Source organism: Mytilus californianus, unplaced genomic scaffold (genome assembly GCF_021869535.1).
Source record: "Mytilus californianus isolate M0D057914Y unplaced genomic scaffold, xbMytCali1.0.p SCAF_11, whole genome shotgun sequence".
Lineage (NCBI taxonomy): Eukaryota > Metazoa > Mollusca > Bivalvia > Mytilida > Mytilidae > Mytilus > Mytilus californianus.
In genome coordinates this window covers 72,911,930-72,930,528 of record NW_026262593.1, presented here as the reverse complement: position 1 = coordinate 72,930,528, position 18,599 = coordinate 72,911,930, and positions in this window count along the sequence as shown.

The window sequence follows — 18,599 nt, the reverse complement described above, 5'->3', positions numbered from 1 at the left end:
GGAGACTTTCTGAAACAAAGTGTAATGCAAAAGTGTACTAGTATATCAATTGATTTTTGTTTTAAAGAATACGATTGATAAAAGTTAGTTTTTACATATATTTTAAAAGTTGGCATGCCTTTTGATATTTTATTGTCAAAGGGAGCACTCCATTTGTTTTGATACATTTGTATTCGCAAGGTAAAATTTGAACAGAGGCAAGTCACACTTAAACAGTGCCTTAGTTGGAGACGCGGAATTCCATCCAATCTTAGATGTTAGCCAATACCAAATGAGTTTAATAAAATTTCATGTACATGTAGGTGCCTTAAAACAGGAAGGTATACATCATGTATTTCATATTACATATGGTAAATGGGCAGAAGGCCACCAAATTGTTAGAGAAAAATACACTTGTACGTGTTTCCTAGCAGTTGACAGTCTCTTATTGTGTATATATCTGAAATGCAATTTGACAGGTAACTTTGTTCATGTTGTTTTCCATTCAACTTTTTTCTACAGTGGCTAAGCTGGGGATTTAAATAACTTTTCCTTCTAAAGGCCCAAACCGGTCATAGTATAAACTATTAAGATATTAGCAACATGAACATTATCAGCTGAAATGTAGTTGCCTGGGCTACTGATCATGACTTTTGTAAATCTTTTCCTCTGCCATAACAGCTTCACTTGAATTGAAAAAGAAAAATAGCCGATTAATTTCAAAAATAAGATGGCTCGTTTAATCCATGTCTATGGTCATACTTTATATAAAAATCCACAAGATTATCACTTAAGATTTGAAATCAATTTAGAAAACAAAGTCAATAGATCGTTTGAATTCAACCCAACCTCTGATACAGTTTACTCACTCCGACGAACTTGTTCAATTTAGCCAACAGTAGTTAACCGATGTTAAAATCTCATAAATCGATTAACATGATTAACATGATTAACATGATTAACATGATTAAGACGATACAAATCAGGGTAAAAAATAAAACAAGGAGGGAATCGCATGAACCCCAAAAGAAGCCAGATCAGTTTCGTCGACAGGGTAATATCGTCTCCTGCTATGCATTCAGGTTCGTCGACGGTAATATCGTCTCCTGCTATGCATTCAGGTTCGTCGACAGGGTAATATCGTCTCCTGCTATGCATTCAGGTTCGTCGACAGGGTAATATCGTCTCCTGCTATACATTCAGGTTCGTCGACAGTGTAATATCGTCTCCTGCTATGCATTCAGGTTCGTCGACAAGGTAATATCGTCTCCTGCTATGCATTCAGGTTCGTCGACAGGGTAATATCGTCTCCTGCTATGCATTCAGGTTCGTCGACAGGGTAATATTGTCTCCTGCTATGCATTCAGGTTCGTCGACAGGGTAATATCGTCTCCTGCTATGCATTCAGGTTCGTCGACAGGGTAATATCGTCTCCTGCTATGCATTCAGGTTCGTCGACAGGGTAATATCGTCTCCTGCTATGCATTCAGGTTCGTCGACAGGGTAATATCGTCTCCTGCTATGCATTCAGGTTCGTCGACAGGGTAATATCGTCTCCTGCTATGCATTCAGGTTCGTCGACAGGGTAATATCGTCTCCTGCTATGCATGCATCACCCGTCACCCGAATCCGTACTCAGTCAAAATGACACAATCGGTAAAAAATAGGACATAATCGGTAAATTCACAAAACTGATTCATGGGGTGGAGACCAAATCAAAAGATTTTTATCGTTGTCCTTTTTCATATGGCTACAATTTATTCAAAAGCCGAAATAAATATTATTATTGATTTGGAATTCTTTAACAAAAAAATCAATCGATCGCTTGAATTTAAACAAACCGCTGCAAAATTTGACTAACTCCAACGAACTTGGTCAATATCTATTATTTGAGGTTAAGTCAATTTATTTTAACTGCTGTATTTTACATTTCATACTAATTTTCATTAAATGAAACAAATTATAACGTTATTTTTTTCATTCAGATACTTACCGATCGATCGATTGTTGATGTCAACGCCTATTTCTGCTCTCTTGACTGTATCATTGCGGTTAGTTTTTATTGGTGCAGGAAGCCGGAGTACCCGGCAAGAATCGCCGACCTGCGGCAGGAAATTGGCAATCCTAGTCAATGAAAAAAGGAGTAAAACGCACCTTGCTACGGGCGGGTTTCGAACTCAACACCTCAGTGTTGACATAACATTGTCAATAACACTTCTCTGTGAAATGTGTTATCCAAAGGCCCGAAATATCGTGGGTCTAAATTGGAAACACCACTTCAAAACAGTGATGGATTTAGTTTTAGGATTATGCCAGGTAATGGGCTAAACGCGAAAAAGAAGACATGAATACTCTTTCGGAATGGGTCAAGGCAGTGAGGTCGTTGATACAAACTAGAATTAAAAAACTAAATGGGTATATGAATAAACATGCTATATCGATCTTTAAATACCCAAATATTGCTAAGCACCTGTCATACCACTAGTACATGCATTTTAGTCTTATAAAGTCATTTTGATCTTAACATCATATGAAAGGTCTGAACAATAAATTATTAAGTCATGTTCTAACTTTCAGTCAACTTTCAGACTTATCCACTGCGGTAAATTCAGTACGGTTCAGACAATTCCCTTACAGTCAATTCAGTACTGTTCAGTGGATTTAAGACAATTCAGTATGATGTTGATTAATTGATGTGTACAGGTAACAAAAAAATACTGAACAGTCTGAACATAGACTGAACAGGTCTTAATTGACTGTAAGTGAATTGTCTGAACAGTACTGAATTTACCGCAGTGAATCAGATGTGGATACTTTAACATTCATAAATCTGTTAGAGTACATACCATCTAAGTCTCTTTTCTCTTGCAATAGTATAAAAACATTTGACTTTTCTACCCTTTACACAAGTATTCCTCATTCCAAACTAAAAGACACATTTAAAGAATTGTCTTACTTTGTTTCCTAAAAAAGATTGGCCAACTTAGATACAAATATCTTGTTTTAGATAGAGACAAATCATACTTTGTAAAAAACCACTTCGATTCAAACAAAAAATATTCTGAAACTGACATTACCAAGATGCTTGATTTCTTAATTGACAACATATTTGTTACGTTTGGGAGACGTGTTTTTCAACAAACAATCATGGGAACAAACTGTGCTCTTCTTCTTGCCGACTTGTTCCATTATTTATATGAAGCAGACTTCATACAGAAGCTTCCTAGGAAGAATTAAAAGAAGCTATCATTATCCTTTAACTTCACGTTCCGCTATATAGAGGATTTCTTCTCACTAAATAAAAGTTTGGTGACTATGTTGAACTCATCTATCCCATCGAACTGGAACTTAGGGATACAACAGATACAGTTAAGTCTGCCTCATACTAGTATATTGAGTAACATCTAGAAAATGACAACGATGGTCGGTCAAGAACAAAACTTTACAACAAAAGAGATGATTTCAGCTTCCCAATTGTGAACTTTCCATTTGTATGTAGCAACATTCCAACAGCGTCTGCAAATGGAGTATATATCTCCCAGTTGATACGATATTCCAGAGCTTGCATTTACTATCATGATTTCCTTGATAGAGGTTTGCTGCTGAATAAGAAACTATTAAACCAAGGGCCCCAAGTGGTGAAGTTGAGGTCATCCCTTCGAAAATGTTACGGACGCCATCATGAGTTGGTTGACTGTTATGGAATATCTGTTTCACAGATGACGACGAATATGTTATAACTGTCGTAACCATACCCCCGTCCTCTTTTCCTCGAATCTTTTTTATTAGACTTATCACCGAGTTTGTACTTGCATGAGCAACACGACGTGTGCCACATGTGGAGCAGGATCTGCTTACCTTTCCGGAACACCTGAGATCACCTCCAGTTTTAGAGGGGTTCGTGTTGCTCAGTATACTATTGTTTTTATTTTGTGTATAGTATTGTTTGCCTTTGGTCGTTTTTCGTTTTTTGTCATGGCGTTTTCAGTTTGTCATCGATCTTATGAGTTTGAATATCCCTTTGGTATCTTCCGCCTCTCTTTGTTGATGAACTACTTAGACCACTCGGCCAAGCTGCCCCTTATATTGACCGAAAGGTATCAGACAGCATATCACATGTATCAGAACTATAGCCAAAACTTTGATGTCAGAACGCTATTTTCTCACTAAAACAAAATGGCGGACCACGTCTGGTTTTTTCACAAGCATCGTGAAGTCACGCAGGACAAGATATGAATATCGGAGCATGATCTCTTGCAAATGTTTACCCTAGTCAGCAGCAGTGCTTCCGGATAGCTGGTAGTTAATGAAAATTGCCAAAGGAGGCGGTATGAAATATATAAAATAATGGCTTTTTTGTTTTTGATACTGACATTATCAGCAAGAATATTAAGCGAGCCTGCCAGGCTAGCTGATATTCGAGCTGATGAAGTCAGTATAAATAAATGCCATTATTCTTTGCATCGGCAATTTGTCTTAACAATATTGAGAATATGAAATAAAATGAAATATTTGGTAAAATTATTTTTACGCGTACAAATTGTTGTGATAGTTGTTCGATTGTGTGAATTAAGTCTCGTGCATTATTAATCTATCAAATGAGAATTTTCAGATATCAGTTTGGAATTTTTTAGTCTTGTTTTATACATATTTGCTTCAGGATTTCAAAGTTCTTGTCAATAATGAAAAGCTAGAAGTATTTATATACTGTTTAATAGTATGGTTGGTTTTTTTAGAACATCCTTGCTTAGTCAAATCACAATGGCTGCCTTTCTATTCTTACGTATGTTAAAGGTCCGCTTCGAAGTATAAAAGTTCTGAATGGTCCTGCAAGAAATCATTTAATGAAGAAGTAAGTAAAATTAAAAAATAATTCTTACACGTCATGCTCTGTTCTTATTTTAACATGCTAACGCTCGGTTTTAAGATATTGACAAATATAATGGCTCCCCCTTGTTGGCATAGAGCATGACATGCAAGAATTGTTTTTTTTTTAAATTTTACTTATTTGTTCATTAAACGTTGATGAAAATAACAGAAGTTAGATTTAATTGAACCTTAGAGCCAATATTGACTCTTCGTGAATCTACTTCACATGGACAAGAAGGCAATACCGGCACAATAAAGAGTAAATTGCACGGACTTAATCAGTACATTTACCGGTAAAAATTACCATGAGAAAGAACAACAGATTATATATATCGTAATCAACAAAGTTCTGTCAAAAATCTTTCACGTCAGGAAGCCCAAAGTATAGACAAAGGGACTAAGAGAGAAAAATTAATAGAAGCAGTGATCACAGTAACACCTCTTAAAATATAAACAGTAATATATTGCTATTGATAAAAAAATGAATTTTTGTCACAGCGCTGAATTTGAAGACGTCCACTGTTGTCTAAATACAAATATGTCTTATGATAACACAGGAGATGCTTTCAGGATAATCATGCTTAAGGTTGAAGACCGTATGCTGACTTCTAGATTTTTTTTTGTTTATGTCGTGCAGTTGTTTTCTTGACTTTTATCCCACATCTCCTTTTATTCATAATTACTGTGGTATTAACATTTTGTAAGTGTGATATTTTTTTCTGTCTATTCGAAAAAACATCAAAAATGTGGTGCACACTTAAGGAATGACTGTAATATTTTTTTATTGTCTATGAAGAAATAACATAAAAAAAGTGTTGCACACCGAATAACCCGCGTAAAGGGTTATTTTAAAGTGTGCACCACATTTTGAGGTTATTTCGAATAGACAGACAATATACATAAAAGAGGCAAAAGATACTAATCAAACAAATAAAAATCATAAGTCGAAGAAGAACAGACAATTATACCATGGCGAATACCAAACGACGAAAAGGCAAACAACAGTCTGCAAACACTACTATTATACTATAATTACATGTATGTTTCATTATGATACGTTATTTTGATTGGCTAACAGCAATCTCGCGTCATTCTGAAATTAAGCTTCATTTCAAAATGAAATGTAACATTCATGATGACACGAGCTTCCACAATGAAGTGCACAGGTAAATAAAAGAAAAAGGATAGAAATCGTGTTTTCATGATCCTAGCAAAAAAAAATGTAATTATAAGTATTGAATGCTTCTTTTAGTAATTTCATAGGGTTGTAAAAGCGTTGACCGTGCGCATATTTTTGGAATGAAGCGCTTCCGCGCTTCATACAAAATGTACTTCGGTCGACGCTTTTACACCTCAATAAACTTACAAAAAGAAGCATTCAATTCTTAAATAAAGTTTGTCTTGTTTGATTGGATCGGAATGCTTTTAACAATAATCCATATTCAAAACCAGAAAAAAAAAAAACTTCAATGAAAAATATCAGCAATCGTCATATATGAGACTTATGTATAATGCAGGGTTATTAGCTGGTTGTCTTCCTTTCAACATACGGGTATCTGAGACACCCTTGTTGTCTGTTAGAGGGCCAAACAGATAAAGGACAGGGAACCAGTCTAATAGGTTTATTGCATGAATATTGGTGAATTATGTCCCGAGTAGATTTTTGCGAGTGTAGTATATATTCTATGAGGCATAATATACACTAACATTCATGTAATAACCCTTTCATTGTATAGCAAAAAAATGGGGGCAAGATACCAAGTGGCCATTCTAAACTCATTATAAAGTCGAGAGAAACTGACAACGCCATGGTAAAAAACAAAGGAAAACGAAAGAGAAACTGACAACGCCATGGTAAAACACAAAGGAAAACGAAAGAGAAACTGACAACGCCATGGTAAAACACAAAGGAAAACAAAAGAGAAACTGACAACGCCATGGTAAAACACAAAGGAAAACGAAAGAGAAACTGACAACGCCATGGTAAAAAACAAAAGAAAACGAAAGAGAAACTGACAACGCCATGGTAAAAAACAAAGGAAAACGAAAGAGAAACTGACAACGCCATGGTAAAACACAAAGGAAAACGAAAGAGAAACTGACAACGCCATGGTAAAACACAAAGGAAAACGAAAGAGAAACTGACAACGCCATGGTAAAAAACAAAGGAAAACGAAAAGACAAACATATTCACAAACACTACACTATGAAGAAAACTAAATACTGAGCAACACGAACTCCACCAAAAAATAGTGGTAATTTCAGGTGCTCTGGAAGGGTAAGCAGATATTGCTTGAAAATCTGTTTGTCACTGTTGTCGTCACTACTTTGAAACTTGTTTGCACAAGTGCATTATGATATATTATGACACGCAAACTTTTGGTTAGGTTGACCGTTCTGCTTGACGTTTGTTGTTGTTATACAAACAGACATCTATTGTACAAAAAATAGATTTAGAAAAAAAGATTTCTGCATTTGCTTGGTATACGAATATATGTTGTTCGAGTTAAAAAATGAAAGACAGTGATTAGGAATAAAAACAAACTAAACGTTTATGCGTCAAAAATTTAACTTCGGATGTAACACGTCTGTTGATTTGCTGAAAGTTTTTTGTCTATCAGCTCATAGATATAACTTTGTCATGTGACCATGACGTCATCAACGGGTTTTTTTCATGAGTTACTCCTTAAAAATGGAATTTAGAATTAGATTATAAGGACGGACTGTAATTTTTTTTTTATTCGAAATAACCTAAAAAATGTGGTGCACACTTTAAAATAATCCGCTACATCTAGATAGAAAAAAAATATTAGTCATTCCTTAAATGTTAAATACTTACATTGCCGGAAAATGTTTTAAAAACAGTATTTGTATTCGCTACATAACAGGATAAAAGGTCGGTTAACCTCACTTTTTGCTCTGTCATTTATATCGTTCAAATAGATTTTATATTTTCCGACAATGTACTTATATTGTATATATGTAACATGGACCTCATTATAAAACAGACAGACCAGTAATTGTAATATCAAAAAGGAAAGGGCATTTATATTCTGAGACAAGAAAATAAAGTTTATTTAGAATTACTTCAAATTTACTCATAATTTAGGGAAATGTATAACACCAAGAAATATAAATGAATTAGACAAGATTTACATTGTTTGGATGACATAGTATGTTTATATTTGTATTTTGAATAAAGGAACAGTTGATTTTATGCAAGTTTTTATCCATTTTTCCTTTGAGGAAACATCGCGCACAGCAAAACAACAGCACAAGAATTTCAGAAAGCTATCTTATAGCTATTTACATAATCCTTCCAAATATAACATTCAAATATAGTAAATGAAATTGTTTATTTACTTTATCAGGACTACTCCTTTAAGGTAAACGGACAGAAAGTCACAGGACAAAACGTCACAGGACAAAAAGTCACAAATATTTTGTTTAGAATTGTTTGAATATATAAGAGAAAGTTCTTGAAATAATTTCTTTTAATTACATATATTCATTTTACAGTTAAGGGAATCCTTCATAAGCCTTGATAAATGAAAATTTGTCAAATTTTAAACATTCAATATCAGGATATATTTCTTGACACAATGAAGCCATTTAAGTACCAAGCCACTTTGACAAATTGTTTACTTAAAATGATATGATCATTATTTTTTTTTTCAGAATAGATTTTGTTTACAAAGTTGCTTTATATATAATAGTTCAATAAAAATACAATTCATGTTTTTAGAAATAAAGTGTTTTCTTATTCAAAGAAAAATAATTTCAAAACTGAATTGTGACTTTTTGTCCTACTAGTATGTCTTTTTGTCTGTGACTTTTTGTCCTACATTCTCCTTCACGATCCTACACGAAGGACATATGAGGTTCTGGATGGGGTTTACAGAATAGAGAATAATGGGTAAAAAGTGCAGATAAAGTCAAACAAATATAAAGAATAGAGAAAAATCGGCCAAAAAAATAGAGAAAACATAATAATGAAATGCTAAAATATAAAAAATAGAAAATAAAGGAGTGCTAAAATATAAAGAATAGAGAATAATTGGCAGAAAGATAAAGAATGCAGAAAAATGACCCCCGTCCCCCCATCCCATTTCCAGAACCTCAAATATGACTTATACAAGTGCATTACATGATTGGTTGGGAAGCATTTTACAGTGAACTTGAATTCCACAGTGTCAAAAAAGGGATGTAGATAGTACAACCAAACCACACATGACATTCGTCATTTCACCAACTATTGAACATTTATATTTATGTTGTATATAAAATTAAAATGAAGATGAGTTCGTTGAAGGTAATGTTGTGGAAGAAAGGAGAATGTATTAATCCACTTTTAAGCCCCTTCAAATCGAAAATAAAAAATAGTTTACAATCTACCAAATCATAAGACATTAGTTTGAGAGACATCAGTTTGTTTTTTTCATATTTGAATATTGTTTTACAAATTTAAAATAGGGCTTCAAACTTCTTGCATTTAGTGTAAAACTGCAAAAACTGAAAACATTGCAATGGTAGCCTGATATTGAGACCCAATCTCCGGCGCAGAGCTCACATCCGCTCCGTACTTACTTCGTATCACTACTCTGAATATGATTGTAGTGTAATGTACTGAGTATACGAAACGGAAACGGGCGCTGTACGGAGATTGATTGAGTTCTTTTACACTTGTGTGCAAATTTGTCCGCCATTACTTAAAATCACACGAGGTCCCGTAAAATTTGACATCACAGTTTAAAAAACTTGACGTCATAATTAAAAAGTGATTGGAGCTTGATGTCAGAAGGTTATTAGGAGACAAAATTCATGAGATACAATGAAACAAGGTTGTCTCGTATAAAAAGGGGGGAACTACCAATGACACACGACGGATCAATAATTGTTGAATCATTATAACCTGTTTATGTTATGTTCGCTGAATTACATCTTATTATGACGACTTCTTGTGGTTTCCTTCACTGGATGTTTTTGTACATTATCTCTTTTCACAACATTTAAACAAGACAGATCTAAGTATTAAGTTTTACAAATAGGAAAATAATTTGATAATTGATACTATCTCTACATCAAGCAATAAAACACAATCATCTTACATATGAATACAAGGATATGTGGGTGTACATCAATGAGGCAGCAACTTTACGACAATGAATAATTTGAAAAAGACATCTTCAGGGCAATATACAGTCTTCATCATTGACAGGTTTCTAGGTATAAATCGTCGTAAGTCTTTATAAAAGTTGTGAATAAATATACCAGCAACCATTTATAAAAACGATACTACATATAACCAATTTTTATCATAGATCTAGTGATCATCCAATGCCCCCAGAAGCTCTTTGATAATTCAGACAAGATAAAAGCGCTCTGACCATTTCGCCGACCTAATGCAAGGAAACACTTTTTTCATTGGAACATTTTAACTTCTTAACAAGGTTCTTTTTAAAATTCTAAGGCGAGCATACATGAACATAATTATGTTACAATGAATTTGTAAATTCAATGAGTTAGTTAAAACCCCTAAATATATAGAGATTCTGTAAAGTCTGTCAGTTTTAGTAATTTTGTAAAATCCTTGAAATTGATAGGATTTTTTTTAATCCTTAAAAATATTACTCGGTATTTTTTACAATCCTTAACTAGCTGTTTAAATCATATAAATGTCATGAATGTATAAGTCATTATTTCAAAGCATCATCACTTAAAGCTGTTTTAACCATATAAATTTCATGTTTGGATAAGTCATTATTTTAAAGCATCTTCTCTTATACAGAGTTCACATGCTGCAGGCTTGTAAAATCACTATAACTAAATCAAAATTAAATCTGTCAGTTACTGTCAATTTGATGGGACAAATAAAACTATTTATCATAGGGAGAGAAGGGGGTCAGTTATTTCTTTATTTTTTTCTTTGTTCTTTATCTTGTTTGTCCATTATTCTTTATTGTTTATATTTAACACCCTGTTATTCTCTATATTTTTTTTTTTTTGCCATATTTCTCCATTCTTTATTTTTGGCCCATATTTCTCTATTCTTTATTGGTTTTGCCCATTGTTCTCTACTCTTTATTTTTATTTTCCCTTTATTTTGCACCTTTTGACCACTATTCTTTTGTTGTAAACCCCATCCAGATCCTCGTTTATTAGGAGGATCATTTTTGTGGATTGACTATTCATTTTCATCTCTTGCTACTTATGTTTTTTTTCGTCAATGCCAAAAGAAAATTTATTTGCACGTTTGTACACAATTAATTCCTGTATTTATATTTAGTGTTGCAGATTCATTTTCATCCTGTCTTGGGCAAACTAACTAATTTTAAGCTCTAACCAGGCCAAGGTTTTTGTTTGAAAAACTTCCGCCCCTCCCGCGAAAATTAGTTTCTGTTTCGCCTACGTATTCCAGCTTGCAAGTTCCAATGTTTTCAATGTTGGTGACTTTGCAGCACTTACAATTGCCTCTTATATATATATTTCACAATTTTCAGGTCAAGAAAGTTATACAAGAACGTTAACCGTGCAATGATCAAAACTGACTCGGTGGTTCAAAGGAAAAGTTTTTAATAATGATATTACGAACAGAGAACAGACAAATAGATACCCGAGTAGACCACATGATTTTTCCACCAATGCCGAATGCATGCGTTAGCATAAAATTAATTTTCATCTAAAATGACAAATATTGTATGTTCTTAAAAGGAATTTGTACATCAGAACAAAACAAGTGCATCCTTGTTCAACAATAGCTGTTGTCATTGAGATTTACATCTATGGATGCATCTGTGGATGGGTTGAGGGTTTCCGTCCTTGAAGGTCAACGAAAACAACGAGTCTTTGTTATAGATATATTATTTTTATTATATTTAGTGTTGCATATCATGTTCAGCATCCTGCGGTAAACGTGACTTTATCTTTCGGATGTAATACACCGATTGTTTCCAGAAACCCTTAGCAATATTGATTAATAATCACCTTGTTTAGGGTTATCTAACAAATCGTCAATCGAAGCTACTCGACCATTCTCGCTACGCCAGGCTACAGTAACGGAAAGTTTACATGGGGTTTACAAAATAGAGAATAATGGCCATTGGCCAAACACAAATAAAGAAAAGAGAAGAATAGGCCCAAAAAATGAAGAATAGTGAGTAAAGGGGGTGTTCAAATAGAAAGAATAGAGAATAATGGGCAACAAATATAAAGAATACAGAAAAAAGTTGTAAAAAATAAGGAATACATAATTGTGTGACCCCCATCCAGACCTTCATATCGAATCCATGGCAGCAGACTGTGACGAAATTATTTCATTTTCTAAAATATTGTATGATTTACATCAACTTTTGAGTATATTTTGGATTGAAAAATTATGGGCAAACCAAAAACAAGAACTGATTGTTTTTGTAAACAGTATTATAATAGTTTCTCTGAAATTATTTTGTCATTATTTAGCTGTGGGCGATGTTTCCTGCATACAATAAATATTTTCTTCATTTTTAGGAAAATTACACATTTTGACGTCATATATTGTAAATCTTGTCTTAAGTTTACCAATCTGCATAATAAGCAGACAGTGGTGAAAATATGACATAATAAACTCGCTCAAATGTACATTAATTTAAGTTCAGAATGTACAATGATGCACGCATACAACGTTCTTTTCCTTTTCCTGTTCTTGTATTTTAAGATATAATTTAGTTGAAATTCATGTCTAGACATTAGCAATTAAGGAAGCTAAGTCAAAAATTTGTTATTCTAACTAAAAGTAATCTAGAGCTTTCTCGAATTACCAGAACCCAGAAAAAAAAAGAACTACCATTTCCAACTTAGGATGAGGGTAACTTCAAAATAGGATTGTTGGGTGGGTGTTTTTTTCGACCATGCTTTGAAATTCTTCTAAATGTCCTGATTCTTACAAAGACTGGCACTTAATTAATTTATATTCCTTTGTGTTATGCACATTTCTATGCTATGAGTAAATTTTACTCGAGTAATGCTAAATACACCTCATTTTCTTGGACCAAAAAACAGGTCTTATAAAGTCCCCTTCCCTTTTGTTTGATATTCTAGTTTATAATTACTGGCCTGCTTGTTTTGTTTTAATGAGGACCATGTCATTGATACTCATAAGCAGATGTATTACAAAATTTCAGATGTCACCACTATCCGACAGATGGGTCAATCGGTAATCTTCTGGTAAATCCGCTACTTTCCTTCTATCATTAGATGGAGGAACGGAATCGGCCGAGTTTAGACGAGTGACCGACGGATATCTTTCGAACATCTGAAGAATGTAGATTTATAATACATACATGTATTTTGTGATTCAAGTAAAAACAGATGGCCTTTTTGCTTCAGAACCATATCTTATTTGATAGCATACTTGCTAACATATTTTGAGGAGAATTCCTGGACAAAAATCGACAATTTTCTGTCAAGATCTCAAGATCCCCGCATTTGGTGGGGGATAAGGAAGCGGAGCCCCGCCTGAATTTATACTTTTTGAAGGGGCATTTGATAGTGTTTTAAGATTTTTAATTCCGGTTCATTACTTTACGGAGCACGCCAAAAAAAACGATGGTTAACAATTTTCTATTCGAGAGAAAATAAGCAGACATTCCCCCTTCCACTTAAAAGTTAGGCTATTCCAGAGTATTACAAAAAAACCAATACGGTAACCCGGTTGAGAGGTTGAAATTCCGGAGGCACGAATGGCTAATGTGATATCAAGTATTTTTTTTTTATTTATCAGTAGTCGGATTTTTTAAGTTCTGCAAACAAAAACAATAAAATATGACAAATTATCGTAAAACAAATGTACTACCTAAAAACAATCAAATATTATCTTTTTTTAATTTAAACTATCAATTACAAGTAGATATGAATAATTTTCATGTATATTACTTAATATGCATATAAGGAGGATCTTGATGGACGGTACTTCTGTATTCCTTATTTGTTTAGGTAATATTTCTCTATTTTTTATTTCTTGGCCAATTATTCTCTTTTCTTTATATTTAATCACCATATTATTTTCTATTCTTCAAATTTCGGGGATTCTCTCATTTTTCTTTGTTTTTTTTTACTGATTATTCTGTTTGGTTTGCTCATTTTTCTTTGTTTTGTAAACCCCATCGAGACCCTCATTAAAGGCATATACAGGAAATTGCAGTAACCTTATAAAATCTCTTTGACAACTAAACAAGGTGTCATCATATGTATTCTTTTGGCGTCAATTGTAAACACCGGGCGTTTTAAGCTTCTTTTACGCCTCAGAAGGTAATAAAAAAACACAATAAGAAAAAAAAATATTTAAAAAAAATATTAGTTCAAAAAGTTCTTAGACGCATAGGTACATAACAAAATTGTTCCGCGTTACGCCCATCTTATTTACAACCAGGTAAACTCATTTTTGACAGTAAATCCCACGTTTTACGTATACGTAGGCCAAGTTTTGAATACAATACGGTTATCTCTATTCTCATGCAACATAAACAAATCGGACCAATTCAGTTATTATTTCAATGTAAAATGTCATGAAACGAAAATTCCGCGAAATGATGTTATCGTCTTTGACAACTAAACAAGGTGACATCATATGTATTTTTCCGGCGTCAATTGTTAACACCGGGCGTTTTAAGCTTCTTTTACGCCTCAGAATGTAATAAAAAAACACAAAAAGAAAAAAAAATATTTAAAAAAAGTGAGTTTTTTCATTTATTATTGACATCCCGAGCAACAGCGACGGATAAAATATGAATACAAATGCCCAACTCATGGTAAAATGACATCAAATCTACGGGTGCCATCAATTATTTCGATTCTATTAGGAAAATTCCTGTTCCTCGGGATGAAATAATCGAATATAAATGCCCAAATCTATGGTTATTTGAAAGCAAATTTTCGGGTGCCATGAATAATTTCTAAATTAAGCTAAACATCCGTGCAATTTTGGGGAAAATTAACTGCATGTTGTCAAAGAATTTTGTCTCTTTAAACATATTATTATGTTATGCATGTACAGTGGATCGATTTGTATGAAGGGCGAGGTACTTTAAACCACGACTGGAAAAAATTATTATTTCTTTTATATGCTACAGTTCGAATAAGACTCGTTTGCATTAATAAAGCTCTGTACTCCCAGAATTGTTGTTTGCAAAAAAAAATCCGAAACTAAAACGCCAATATTCCGAAGTCATTTCCAAAGCAATAAGTTCAAGTTAAAACAAACAAAGTCCTGTCTGTGTTTTTGTTTGATATTTTTCTTTGTATCGATCTGATGAGTTAAGCCTTTTGCAACTGATTTTTATAGTTTGTTCTTATGTTGTGCTGTCACATCACTGTCCCAGGTTAGGGGATGGTTGAGCGCTCACAAACATGTTTAACCCCGCCACATTCTTCATGAGCATGTCCTAAGTCAGGAGCCTGTAGTTCAGTGGTTGTCGTTGGTTCATGTCTGTCATATTTGTTTTTCGTAAATTGTTTTGTTATAAATTAGGCCGTTAGTTTTCTCAATTGAATTGTTTCATACTATTCATGTCGGGGCCTTTTATAACCAACTATACTGTATGGGTTTTTCTCATTGTTGAAGGTCGTACCTATAATTGCTCACATTCACTTCAGTTGAACTTTGATGTATAGTTGTCTCATTGCCAATTATACTACATCTCCTTATTTTTATAAACATGGACGTGATTACAATTATATCTCATTAGCGTCAGTCAAATATATAGTGGACATGACTCCCTTATCTATAGCGAAGTGAGAATATTTCTTGTAATTAGAGATAATGTTAAGCTTTCAGCTAATTTGAACAGATTAGTTCAGTCGACATTTCGTTTGGCATATGTCTTTGTTGACTGTACATGTCTTTAATACCTAAAACTGAAAGCATTATTTATTTATTAGTTGTAATTGGCGTTGAACTAGCTTTCAGTAACTGTGATTACTTCTATATTGGTGGTTTGTGTTTATGACCATGAAGATTCCACTACGATCTATAAAAAATAAGATAGCGGTGGGATCGTTGTATGGTCGACTTGAATATTCAATATTTCATAGTTTTCACGTTCACAGCACGACCTTGCTAAGATCTTGATAAGATCCGCTACTATAAAAACACGTTCTAGTTACGATCTTGTCACGCTCTTGCTACGTATAACAAGACCTTACCACGACTTACACGATCTCTATACGCTTCTACTAAGACCTTCCCGATCGAGGTACGATCTCAATACGAGTCTACGACTATTAAACCACGACGTAACTACGTTGTCACTGCGCTCTTCGTCACTATAAATATCTTGACTTTCCCATTGTACACCAGTTTCCTTGAGAAAACATGCCGCCAAAAGTATCAGAAACATTTAATGATTTTGGTGCTAAAAGTAGAGTCAGAGGTAGAGGAATCGGTCAGTCCCTTAATTTAATAAAAAATATCATTTGTTTCTATTGGATTGGACATGGCTTCATTTTTATATTGCTTTACAATTCCTTGGCATACCTCAGGAATAAAAGTACTTATACTTTTGCGCGCGACTCTGAAATCGTACTGTAGGGTTGGATACCTTTCACCAGAAGCTAAGTGCCTAAAGGTTATAGCAACTTTCAGAACGGGATCTAGTGCTTTTCTGAATCGAGTGTCTATCTTCTGAATTCGAGGACATACTCTGTTCAAAAGTTCATCAAACATTTCTGGAAAATCCTTAAAAAATTAAAGAATGATTGGTGATCTTCCATCCTTAATTCTTTCATAAGTCAAAATTGGAGTCCTCTTTCAATAGAAAGCCAAGGGCGCACCCGACAGGACCTAAACTGTCTAGTATGTCTTCTTCTTCTAATAACCAAAAGTGTAGCCTGATCAGCCAAATCGATACAGTCATTGCAGCTGAATTATAAATTGTAGAAGTAGGTTTTGCTCATGTGTGTCCATAGTTGACCAACAGGTAGAAGTTATTGCATCCCTTTTTTGCTTATATTAATAGAATGAGGTCGTGTAGTTATCGTGTTTAGGACGTATACATATAGTAGTGTCGTAGTAAGGCCGTACTAAGGACGACAAGCACATAGTAGAAGTGTCCTATTGTCTTACTCATCGTAGTATAATCGTATCAATATCGTAGTAGACGCGTAATAAAGACGTAGTGAAATCGGGATAGTCGCAGCGGAATATTTTCCATTGGCTTTCCGATCGCACAATGTTTTAAATAGGATGCTTCCACGCCCACCTTATCTTACTACGTCCTAACTGCGATCTTCCTACGCTTCTACTACGACTAGTTTTGGCCACGACTGTACTATAAATGTTTTAAGCATGTTCAAAATTGGTCAAGTACCTCCACGATCATGAAGACCTCGGTACGTCCTTACTAAGACCTTACCACGACCACCACGATCTTACTACGACTTCCAAATTTTTCATAATTTCTGAAGTCGTAGAGGGATCGTGGACCTAATGTGAAAGGGGGGGAATTATGGGAGGTTTGAGCTTATAAATATGTTTTACTCCGCCACATGTTTTATGTGCCTATTCTAAGTCAAGAGCCTGTGAATTATTGGTTGTTGTTGGTGCATGTCTGTCATATATGTTTTCGTTAATTGTATTTTATAAATTAGGCCATCAGTTTACTCGTTTGTAATGTTTCACATTTTTCACGTCAGAGCCTTTAATAGCCGACATACGGTATGGGGTTTTTCATTGTTGAAGATAGTACGGTGACCTGTAATTGCTTTTATCTTCGTCATTTGAACTCTGTTGGATAGTTGTTTCATTGGCAATCACATCTCTATACTGTTATATATGACAATTATACTAACTGTTTATGTTATAATGTATGTGTTGTTAATGAATATATCATTTGCCTTTAATTGGGCAAGATTTGTACTCATTGAATTTGATATTTATTTTCATTGAAAACAAGTGAATATTAGTACTGTAAATTCAGAAATAAATGCGAGGTTTTTATCAATAGGAATTATGTGACTGAGTGAGTATCTCAATGATAAGAACAGACATTCTGATATCTGATACAAATACGAGGGTATGGATTAGGGGTCGTTTTTTTTCTTTATTCTTTAAGACATTTTTCTCTATTCTTTATTAATTTTGCTCATTATTCTATAATCTTTATATTTAAGCACCTCATTATTCTCTGTTCTTTAATTTTTTTGCCTGTTTTCCTCTATTCTTTTTTTTTGCCTGTTTTTCTCTATTCTTTATATTTTTGTCCTATAACTTCTGTATTCTGTAAACCTCATCCAGACCCTCATGTATATGAATGCAGATTTTTCTGAAATCTTAATAATTTTCGTTTTTTCCTTTTTTCAAAAATTGCAATAATAAATGCACGCAAAAACCTATGAATTTACAGTAAGTCTAAAAGTACAATATTGTCAACCTAGTGTGGGTACATTTGATGTAATGAATCATCCTAATGCCTGTGTACATTTGATTTAATGAATCATCCTAATGCTTGAGAGTAATGAAGATAAGTATCTTTAATGGCATATCTTTCGTCAAATATAAACAAATTTTGTAAAGGTCTAACGATGATATATGATAAAATCGTTACAAATAAAGGCAATGTAAATTCACGGCACCGTCAGATGGAACGCATGCCTTTACCTGGACAATCATCGCACAAGGGTCTCCAAAATCCCATGATTAGATTACTATTGAACTAATGAACAAGACATTTCAAGAAGGAGTGATGAGCGTTGACTCTGAGAAGGATTATGATGAAGCG